A 12,474-nucleotide genomic window follows, 5' to 3' on the forward strand; every position below is an offset into this window, starting at 1 on the left:
CCAATACAATATTGTAAAGTAATTAGCCTCTAATTAAAATAAATAAATTTAAATTTAAAAAACAATAAAATAAATTTATTTTTATGGGAGTATCATTGCTTTCAGATCAGATCAGATCAGATCAGTTGCTCAGTCATGTCCGACTCTTTGTGACCCCATGAATCACAGCACGCCAGACCTCCCTGTCCCTCACCAACTCCCAGAGTTCATTCAGATTCACGTCCATCGAGTCAGTGATGCCATCCAGCCATCTCATCCTCTGTCATCCCCTTCTCCTCTTGCCCCCAATCCCACCCAGCATCAGGGTCTTTTCAAATGAGTCAGCTCTTCGCATGAGGTGGCCAAAGTACTGGAGTTTCAGCTTTAGCACCATTCCTTCCAAAGAAATCCCAGGGCTGATCTCCTTCAGAATGGACTGGTTGGATCTCCTTGCAGTCCAAGGGACCCTCAAGAGTCTTCTCCAACACCACAGTGCAAAAGCATCAATTCTTTGGCGCTCAGCCTTCTTCACAGTCCAACTCTCACATCCATACATGACCACAGGAAAAACCATAGCCTTGACTAGACGAACCTTTGTTGGCAAAGTAATGTCTCTGCTTTTGAATATGCTGTCTAGGTTGGTCATAACTTTCCTTCCAAGGAGTAAGCGTCTTTTAATTTCATGGCTGCAGTCACCATCTGCAGTGATTTTGGAGCCCCCCAAAATAAAGTCTGACACTGTTTCCACTGTTTCCCCATCTATTTCCCATGAAGTAATGGGACCAGATGCCATGATCTTCGTTTTCTGAATGTTGAGCTTTAAGCCAACTTTTTCACTCTCCTCTTTTACCTTCATCAAGAGGCTTTTTAGTTCCTCTTCACTTTCTGCCATAAGGGTGGTGTCATCTGCATATCTGAGGTTACTGATATTTCTCCCGGCAATCCTGATTCCAGCTTGTGCTTCTTCCAGTCCAGCGTTTCTCATGATGTACTCTGCATATAAGTTAAATAAACAGGGTGACAATATACAGCCTTGACGCACTCCTTTTCCTATTTGGAACCAGTCTGTTGTTCCATGTCCAGTTCTAACTGTTGCTTCCTGACCTGCCTATGGCAATAGTTCCTATCATACAACAAAATGAATCAGCAAATCCATGTAAATATAACCCCCCGCCTTTGGTCACCACAGTGCACTAAGCAGAGTCCCCTGTGCTACATGGTATATTACCATTAGTTATCTATTTTTTGTGTCTTTTGTGCCCAGTAGCTCTTTCGTGTCTGACTCTTTGCAGCCCCATGGACTGTAGCCCACCAGGGTCCTCTGTCCACGTGATTCTCCAGGTAACAGTACTGGAGTAGAATGCCATTTCTTACTGCAGGGGATCTTCCCTGACCCAAGGATCAAAGCGGTGTCTCTGGTCTCCCACACTGGCAGGTAGAGTCTTACAGCGGTGCCACCTGTGCATAGTATCAGCAGTACAGATGTGTCGATCCCGTCTCTCAACTCGGACTCTAAATCGTGTCACTCGTGCTCTGGATGTTTAGTCACTAAGTTGTGTCTGACTCTTCTGTGATACGGTGGACTGTAGCCTGCCAGTCTTCTCTCTCCATGGGATTTCTCAGGCAATAACACTGGAGTGTATTTCCAATTTCCCCTGCAGAGGATCAGGGATTGGAGCCGTGTCTCCTTGTAAGTGGGTTCTTTACCACTGAGTTACCAGAGAAGCACTCATGGTGTAACTTGTTTCCAAACTATAAGGTGAATTTTTAGATAAATGACTTGGGTATCTGTTTTTATGATGATTATTTCTCATCACAAAAGTTTTGGTGTGTGATGGCAGCAAAGAGTTCAATGTAATAGTACCTGCCAAGAACGTGAAGTCAGAATATTCTTCTACTTTGCTGATCTAATCCAGAGCCATGTGCTTTGAAAATCAACTGGGTGAAGGACAGGAACAACACACTCATACAAACTGATAAACATGAATTTTGTGCCAAAGCAGCAGTCATCACACATTTTTCATGAGGGTGAGCATAAGGTCAGCAGGTCCAGATTATCTCTCAGGAATTAGCTGTGGGTCAACTCCAAGACAAGAACAGATATTTCAATGAAGAATGGCCAAATTAAATATTAAATAAGGTCAGCAGTTTAATGAACAAGCAAACAAGAAATAGTACAAAATACATCAAATACCTTATTTGAAGTCTGAGAATATTATCATCATTTTAAAAAGCAAAAATCTTGTTGCAAAGTGTTCTGGAAGAGAACCAGTGAGTTGACCAGTTGTTTAGGTGGTAAGAATTTGGCCGCAACTTGTGAGTTTTATCAGAGAGGATGATCACCAACTATGCATCCTGAATACCTATAAATAGCAAATCTGCTGGATCTCTTCTTCATTTAAGATAAAAAATGACATTCTTGGTATAAAGGTATGCTGTATTAGTGGTAGACATGATTTTATCTGCTGTTGATATTCTTTGGGGGAGGAAAAGAAAGTTATGTGATTGTTGTATTTGTGCTAGATACTTGTATACATCTAACTCAGCTCCACTTTGTGGGGAAGAGATGGAGGAAGCCTCTTGCTAAACAAACACACAACTGTGATTTTTTTTCCTGGTTTCCAACATGAAATAAGCTTAAGTGGATAATTTTTGCTACTGCAAAGGTGGAGGCAGTTAAGAGAGAGATTTTCTGAGGTCATTCTGTTTCTTGATCTTCCTATCACTGAGTGTCAAATAGAATTCTAGGTTGTTATTTGGTAGTACATTATTGACAACAACTGCTAATGATGTGGTTCAGAGCCACTCTCTTACAATGAAGAACAAGAATATTTTCACAGAATTTGTGCTAAGATTATTTTGGAAGGACTGGAGAATTATCAATACCATAAGGAATTGTGGGGCCAGAGTCTGGGAAGGAACCAAGCATATTTAGCTTTGCTTTCCCAATTGAGTTATTGCTGATTCCTAAAGGAAAGTAAGCAAAGGTTTTGAGAGGTCTCACAAAACTGGAAGAAAAGAAAGTAGAATTCAGGGTTCACCATGGAGGAGAGTCTTATTAAAATATTAGGTCAGGGTTGAAATTCAGTAGAGCTAGCCTCAAAGGGTAAGATGAGCCAGAAATGCCTCAGCCCTCACAGAAATAAAAGCCCAATATGAATGATCTCAGTTTATGACATGATTAATAGGATCTAAAGCTGTCTATTCATTTTCCTCCTTTACTTTCAGAAGCTAAAATCTTTCTAGAGGAAGAGAGTATCAGGCAAAGTTTATCAAAATAACTGGGATTACAAGGTGAATGATGTAACTGAAAACTAATACAGAAAGTAGGCTATAATGAGAACAAAGGATCTGTTTTCAGGTATCAATTTTAAATGCCAACGGTTCATATATTAAACTAGTTAATAGAAATTGAGACAACTGATACAGAATTATAAACAATAAATGAATATTACTAAGTTTACTAAAGTCAAAATACTACAATCAATTTTATTCCTGTGTATTAGCAATCTTAGACAATGTATTAAAAAACAGAGACCTTATTTTGCCAACAAAGCTGTGTATAGTCAAAGCTATCGTTTTTCCAGTAGTCATGTATGGATGTGAGTTGGACCATAAAGAAGATTGAACACTGAAGAATTGATGCTTTTGAACTGTGGTGTTGGAGAAGACTACTAACAGTCCCTCGGACAGCAAAGAGGTCAAATCCATCAATCCTAAAGGAAATCAACCCTGGATATTCATTGAAAGGACTGATTCTGAAGCTGAAGATCCAATACTTTTGGCCACCTGATTTGAAGAGCTGACTCACTGGAAAAAGTCCTGATACTGGGAAAGTTTAAAGGCGAAAAGAGAGGAAGGGGGTGGCAGAGGATGTGATGGTAAGATAGTATCACTGACTCAATGGACATGATTTCGAGCAAACTCTGGGAGATGGTAAAGGGAAACCTGGCATGCTGCAGTCCATGGGAACACAAAGAGTCGAGTTGGGAGAGACTTAGTGGCTGCTCAACAAATACTGGAAATAGACACTTAGAAAATAAAATTTAAAGAACAGTGACAATAAAAAGGAAGAGGAACAAAGTAAGCTTAGAAAATTGGTGAAATAAGGAAGTTTTGATTTTTAAAATACACTGTAAGAAGACTATTAAAAAAAGCCTCAGAAAGGGGAAGTTAATTTCCAGCAACAGTTACTGGCACAGGTCTTAATTGCAGATTATATAAAGATTTCTATCAATGACTTGTAAAGGGAAAACAAGATGGACACAAGAGACAAAATAGACATAATATTTGATCAGGCTCTTCACCAAAGAGGTTATCTAAATAAAACACTTGAAAAATATTCAACTTCATTAACCATAAGTAAAATGCAAGTTAAAACTAAAAAACAATAATGAAATTCAATATCACCTCACAATACCTGAATTGTCAAATTTAAAATTTGATTAGTAGACAGTGACAAAGATGTGATGAAGTAGAATTCTTAAACTCTGCAAGAGGATATAGATATGAGTATTTTTGAAAACTGTCTGGCAAAATTTCCTAAAGCTAAACCTATATATCAGCATGTAGTACAATATGTACTCTACAATACAGTAATGGAATTCTGAGATATATATCCAGGAGGTGTGTTTATACATGTGTGCCAAAAAATAGACCATGGTCTATAATATTATTCATAACAACCAAATTCTGGAAACAGCTTAGGATCCCATCAACAGTTGAATGGATAAGCAAATTCATGGTTATTCATAGAATAGGATACTGAACATCACTGAAGATAAATTAATTACAAATAAACACAACTGCATGAATTAATCCCATAAACATAATTTGGACTAAAAGAAGCCAGAATTTATATTGCACTGTATGATTCTAATTATGTAAATTTAAAAATGGAAAAAGCAATCTATGTAGTGAAAAATCAGAATAATCGTTACATTTGTGAAGAGAATAGAGTTAGTAATTGGGAGCAAGCAAAAGGAATTTTCCAGAGGTGCTAATAACATACTATTTTTTGACTTGTATAATGTTTTATGCATGTGTTCCTTTCTTGATAATTTATGGAACTGTTATGTCTCTGATTTGTGACTGTTTCTCAAAGTATGCTATTCTTAAATAAAAAAAAATTCAAAAGGTTTAAAAAGTTTTAATATTCAAATTAACACAAAAAGAAAGCCACTCATTACATATTCCTGTTTCATGATTTGCCATTATTTTCTAGACTACCTGAAAGCTTACTCTGCCAACCCTCACTCTCAAGGTGGTATTACGATTCTTGGTGGTATTACATGTATTATGGTTCAAGGTGGTATTACGTGTATTACGGCTCATACAAACATCAGTAAACTGGGGATTGGTATTAAATTCACACAGCTTAACCCCAATCAAATTCTTGTGCATGGAATCTTCAGTTAAAGAAGAATTATTAAATTAGTAGTATTATCTTGCCTTTCAGTGATTTTGTTATAAGATGGCAAAGGATGTGATGATATTAAACACTGGAATAGCAGCATTCTAAATATACTTCAATGAACATGAATTTGAGCAAACTTCAAGAGATAATGAAGAACAGGGGAGCCTGGTGTGCTACAGTCAATGGGGTCACAAAGAGTTCAAAACAACCCGGCAATTGAACAGCAACAAACCTACTTGGTCCTCAAGAAGACTATTGACTACACATATGTATGTTTGAGCCTTAATTTTAATTGAACAGCTAGCAAGTAAGAAGTTTGATCTAGAATTTGAGAGATGTAGCAAGTTACTTTTTGGCTGGTATAGAAAGACCATAACCTGGGGAGCACAGCCTAAGACTGTGAACACATGAAGATGAAATATATTGCAAAGATGAGCCGTCATCTTAGGGAGGACACTTAGTGCTCTGTAAGATGACACATATCTTCGTGATTTTTAAAATATAAAGTGCTACACAGAAAGGTGTCACTGGACCTCTTTCTGTCAATGCACAGCACTCTGTAAAACTCAGGACATTTGACTTTGATTTAAACATCTTCTTTCAATATCCATATCATGGAGGCCATGCCATGTTTCCTGGAACCTCACCCTTCAGGGAAGTGGCCCTCACTCCCCACCTACTAGGAGTGTGGGCTGCTAACAGACTGCCGCTGAGTTGGTCCTGGAAATTATCCCTTGCAGAAGGAAACTGCTTTGCTTATGCCTAGATTCCTCCCCATGATGTAGCCTGTCCTCAATAATGGGTGTCAAAATATATTACACCAGACAAATTGAATAGGCTTTGGCTTCCCTGCTGGCTTACATGGTAAAGAATTGGCCTGCAAGCAGGAGACCAGGGTTCAATTCCTGGATTGGGAAGATCCCCTAGAGAAGAGAATGGCAACCCACTTCAGTATTCTTGCCTGCAGAATCCCATGGACAAAGGAGTCTGGCAGGCTACAGTCCATAGGGTCACAGAGTCAGATATGAGTGAGTGACTGATATTTATTCAAGAACGTGTTCAATATTTTATTCACTACTATAATATGAAAGACTCTTTTGAAAACTATTGCAATAGGGGAAAGAAATTAAACTCAGCCCCCCTGAAACAAACAATAGGAGATTGTTTAATCACTGGATGAGATGATGCAAAAGCACTGGAGTATGTTAAGCTGGTCACTGTGTTTGGGCCATCTGTGTTTACTGACTGTCCCTAACCAGAGATAGCGTCCTATCCTCTCACAGAGTCTGGGAGAGAGGGGTGCTGAGTTTCTTAATGATTATGTGTTAAAGGCAGAGAAGGCAATGGCACCCCACTCCAGTACTTTTGCCTAGAAAATCCCATGGACGGAGGAGCCTGGTAGGCTGCAGTCCATGGGGTCGCTGAGGGTCAGACATGACTGAGTGACTTCACTTTCACTTTTCACTTTCATGCATTGGAGAAGGAAATGGCAACCCACTCCAGTGTTCTTGCCTGGAGAATCCCAGGGACGGGGAAGCCTGATGGGCTACTGTCTATGGGGTCGCACAGAGTCAGACACGACTGAAGTGACTTAGGAGCAGTAGCAGCATGTTTTAAAGGGATGGCTCCCAGGTCCCTGAGGAAGACTTTCCTAGTCTGCAAAACTGGAACTGCTAGCTTCAGAGGCCCTGTGGAATCAGCCAAGTTCTCTGGTAAACTTTCTCTGCCTAATTCCTTTCTCTGCCCAATTCTGCTTCCTAATCCCTCCCTCCCTGACAGGTATAGATCCTGGGAGGACTCAGTAACAGACCTCCTCCAGGAAAATGCCCTCACAGTTGGCTTCTCAGAGGACCTGCCTGAGGACAAGCCATCTCCACTTTCCCTAGAACAATACCACATTTTTTAAAATCTATGTGTTTAATAACTTCCCACAAAAAAATCCCTCCCCTTTTTGTCTACTCCCACCTCAGAGGAATTTGAAAGTCAGTTAACTATTCAGTATTTTCATGACTCCCCTGAATGATGAAAATTATTTACTGATTTGTTTTTCTTTCTTCCCCACTAGCATAAACAACTTGCATGAAGTAAAGGAATCATGTTTGACTTATCTTTACATTTTGGTAATTGGTTGTTGTTCAGTTTCCCAGTCGTGTCTGACTCTTAGTGATTTGTGATGCCATGGACTGCAGCATGCCAGGCCTCTCTGTCCTTCAGATCAGATCAGATCAGATCAGTTGCTCAGTCCTGTCCGACTCTTTGTGATCCCATGAATCTCAGCACGCCAGGCCTCCCTGTCCATCACCAATTCCCGGAGTTCACACAGACTCACGTCCATCGAGTCAGTGATGCCATCCAACCATCTCATCCTCTGTCGTCCCCTTGTCCTCTTGACCCCAATCCCTCCCAGCATCAGAGTCTTTTCCAATGAGTTAACTCTTCACATGAGGTGGCCAAAGTACTGGAGTTTCAGCTTTAGCATCATTCCTTCCAAAGAAATCCCAGGGCTGATCTCCTTCAGAATGGACTGGTTGGGTTTTTTTGCAGTCCAAGGGACTCTCAAGAGTCTTCTCCAACACCACAGTTCAAAAGCATCAATTCTTCAGCACTCAGCCTTCTTCACAGTCCAATTCTCACATCCATACATGACCACAGGAAAAACCATAGCCTTGACTAGACGAACCTTTGTTGGCAGAGTAATGTCTCTGCTTTTGAATATGCTATCTAGGTTGGTCATAACTTTCCTTCCAAGGAGTAAACGTCTTTTAATTTCATGGCTGCAATCACCATCTGCAGTGATTTTGCAGCCCAAAAAAATAAAGTCTGACACTGTTTCCACTGTTTCCCATCCACTTCCCACGAAGTGATGGGACCAGATGCCATGATCTTCGTTTTCTGAATGTTGAGCTTTAAGCCAACTTTTTCACTCTCCACTTTTACTTTCATCAAGAGGCTTTTTAGTTCCTTTTCACTTTCTGCCATAAGGGTGGTGTCATCTGCATATCTGAGGTTATTGATATTTCTCCCAGCAATCTTGATTCCAGCTTGTGTTTCTTCCAGTCCAGCGTTTCTCATGATATATTCTGCATATAGGTTAAATAAGCAGGGTGACAATATACAGCCTTGACATACTCCTTTTCCTATTTGGAACCAGTCTGTTGTTCCATAACCCGTTCTAACTGTTGCTTCCTGTCCTGCATACAAATTTCTCAAGAGGCAAATCAGGTGGTCTGGTATTCCCATCTTTTACAGAATTTTCCACAGTTTATTGTGATCCACACAGTCAAAGGCTTTGGCATAGTCAGTAAAGAAGAAATAGATGTTTTTCTGGAACTCTCTTGATTTTTCAATGATCCAGCAGATGTTGGCAATTTAATCTCTGGTTCCTCTGCCTTTTCTAAAACCAGCTTGAACATCAGGAAGTTCACGGTTCACATATTGCTGAAGCCTGGCTTGGAGAATTTTGAGCATTACTTTACTGGCATGTGAGATGAGTGCAATTGTGCAGTAGTTTGAGCATTCTTTGGCATTGCCTTTCTTTGGGATTGGAATGAAAACTGACCTTTTCCAGTCCTGTGGCCACTGCTGAGTTTTCCAAATTTGCTGGCATATTGAGTGCAGCACTTTCACTGCATCAACTTTCAGGATTTGGAATAGCTCAACTGGAATTCCATCACCTCCACTAGCTTTGTTCGTAGTGATGCTTTCTAAGGCCCACTTGACTTCACATTCCAGGATGTCTGGCTCTAGGTCAGTGATCACACCATCGTGATTATCTGGGTCGTGAAGATCTTTTTTGCACAGTTCTTCTGTGTTTTCTTGCCACCTCTTCTTAATATCTTCTGCTTCTGTTAGGTCCATACCATTTCTGTCCTTTATCGAGCCCATCTTTGCCTGAAATGTTCCTTTGGTATCTCTGATTTTCTTGAAGAGATCTCTAGTCTTTCCCATTCTGTTGTTTTCCTCTATTTCTTCACCATCTCCCAAAGTTGCCCAAGCTCACATGCATTGCATCAGTGATGCCATCCAGCCATCTGGTCATCTGACACTCCCTTCTCCTTCTGCCTTCAATCTTTCCCAGCATAAAGGACCTTCCCAATGAGTCGCCAGTTCAGATCAGATGACCAAAATACCAGAGCTTCAGCTTTAGCATCAGTCCTTCCAATGTGTACTCAGGGTTGATTTCCCTGAAGATTGACTGGTGAGATCTTGCTGTCCAAGGGACTTTCAGAAGTCTTCTCCAGTACCACAGTTTGAAGGCATCAGTTCTTTAGCATACTGCCTTCTTCATGGTCTAGCTCTCACAACCGTATGTGACCACTGGAAAGACCATTGTAATTCTAGTAATTACAGTACCTGAATTAGGAATAGGAATATTGCAAACATTAAATAATACAGTCATAATTCTATTGAGTCTAACTCTACTTGCCAACATCATCATGCAGCTCACGAAATCATTTTGTTTAATTTTTGATTGAAATATGTGTGTATCAATAAGGATTTTCATTGAATATCCAACAAGGATCACATCATTTATGTATATGAGTTAGTGTTTTAAGTCAGGCAGTTGGATAACTGCCTCAAAAAAAAAAAAAGCTTGTTTTTAAAAGATTCTATTCGAATTTTTTTCAATTAAAAAATTTTAAATCTTACAAACCTAAATTAGATTGTTTTACCACTCCTAAGTGAAAGTGAAGATGTTAGTCCCTCAGTCGTGTCTGACTCTTTAGGACCCCATGGACTTTAGCCCACGAGGCTCCTCCATCTAGGGGTGTATTTACACTCTTAATACTCTTCAAATCAAATATCAAAGTTATTTTTACTTTAAACATTCAACTTAATTCATTGGTAACTGTCAAAGAGTGAGGGCAGTAAGAATTTTCAGAGATGCTCAAGTTGCAAATATAGAATTTGAATTTTTAGTATCATTCTTTCAACTTCCTGAATTTAACTAAACATTCAAATGATTTTGAACTAACTATGATGAAGGTAAAATGGAAGAAAAGTATTTTACAGAAAGTACTTAACATATTTTACAGAAAGTACTTAACAAGGAGGGCTTAACTGCAATAAAATCTGAAAACCTAGCTTATAGATTAGAAAGGTAACAGGAGTAAATTATATTGATGAATGAAACACCTAAAAAGATTCTGTGACATGGAGAAGAGAGGAACTGATAATGTTGATGTTATTCTAAACTAGCCTAAACTGAATAAACTTGAAAAAAATGTATTTACTTCCTTGAGAGTAGTCCTGCCAAATATAATGAGTTCACTCAAAATAAATTCACAAATTCGTAAGTTTAGAAATTTAAAACAAATATTAGAAGAACATAACTTTAAAATAATTACACATGAAATAATACATTGCCATAAAAATTAGAATGTTTAGAACTAAGCAGCAAACACACTGCATATCTAATTTGTGGGACGCAATAAAAATATTACTTAGTGGAAAATCTGTAGTCCTAAAGCAAATTCTAGAAAAGAGAAAATGTTGAAAATTAAAGATTTAAGAAAACCACTTGAAATATTAATAGCATAACAGTTGAAACAAAGATGGATATTTTAAGGAAAGAAATAATATATATGAGCAAAAATTAGTGGACAAAATGCTTAAATAATAACAAAGAATTAACAAGACATTATAATAAACTCATTCCATAACAGGCTTAATAATCCAAAATGAAAAGTCACCAATAATACACATAAGGACAAAGTTGAGATATTACAAAATATTTATTAAATTATGAATAATTGTATGGTGGTTTAGAGAATTTATATCCAAGGGACCTAGAAAAACATCTCATCAAACTTGACTCAAAATAAGAAAACTCAAACATACCAGACTGGTATGCATTATAAGCTAATATCTGTAAATAAATAGTTATTCATCAAAACAAAATCAAATCAAAACCAAGTTTAAAAATAAATGTACTTTAACACAGATAAATATTGCAGAAATTTTCATGCCAAAATCATGAAACTGATCTATGGAATAAAGTGATAAGCCCAACAACACACCAAGGCAGAATAAATAATAAATAAAAATAAATGGAATCAAATCTATGTGAGGAGCTACAAAATGACAGAAATGACAAAATGAATTATCCAGGAAACATACACCATTACATAAATGGCACTAGAATAACAGATTCTCCCTAAGGAAAAAATTGTAATTAGATCTCTCATTATTCTTTACATGAGTTAATCCCAGCTTGATTAAAAACATAAATGTGAAAAGAAAACTATAAACAATTTAGCATAAAACATATTTTTATAACCTAGGCATAGGGAATCATTTCTTAAACAGAACATGAAAAACAAAATGCATAACCAGTATTAATACATTAAATACACTGCTATGGTTTTTCCAGTAGTCATGTATGGATGTGAGAGCTGGACCATGAAGAAAGCTGAGTGCCTAGAATTGCTGCTCTTGAACTGTGGTATTGGAAAAGACTCGAGAATACCTTGGACTTCAAGGAGATCAAACCAGTCAATCCTAAAGGAAATCAGTCCTGAATATTCATTGAAAGACTGATGAAGCTGAAGTTCCAATACTTTAGCCACCTGATGCGAAGGGCTAACTCATTAGAAAGCGCCTTGATGCTTGGAAAAATTGAAGGCAGGAGGAGAAGGGGACAACAGAGTATGAGATAGTTGAATGGCATAAGCGACTCAATGGACATGAGTTTAAGCAAGCTCCAGGAGTTGGTAATGGACAGGGAAGCCTGGTGTGCTGCAGTCCATGGGATTGCAAGAGTTGGACAGATTGGGAGACTGAACTGAACTAACATCACATTTTAAAAATTTTATATAACAAAAGACACAATAAATACAAAGGAAAGTCACACCCTAGATGTGAAATGTAACCCACAAAAGATAAACATGCATATAAAAAATAAGAAATAAATATCTTATTAGAAAACTGTCAGGGGTAGGCAATTTATAGAGGAGGAAATGTGAATGAAAATTTTAGAAAATAAAATGATGCTTATTTTCACTTGCAATCAGCAAAATTCAAATTTTAAATAAATAAGGTACCATCTCACAGTAGCAGCTTTGAAAAAAATTAATGTG

The sequence above is a fragment of the Bos mutus genome, chromosome 6, assembly GCF_027580195.1.
Source record: "Bos mutus isolate GX-2022 chromosome 6, NWIPB_WYAK_1.1, whole genome shotgun sequence".
NCBI lineage: Eukaryota > Metazoa > Chordata > Mammalia > Artiodactyla > Bovidae > Bos > Bos mutus.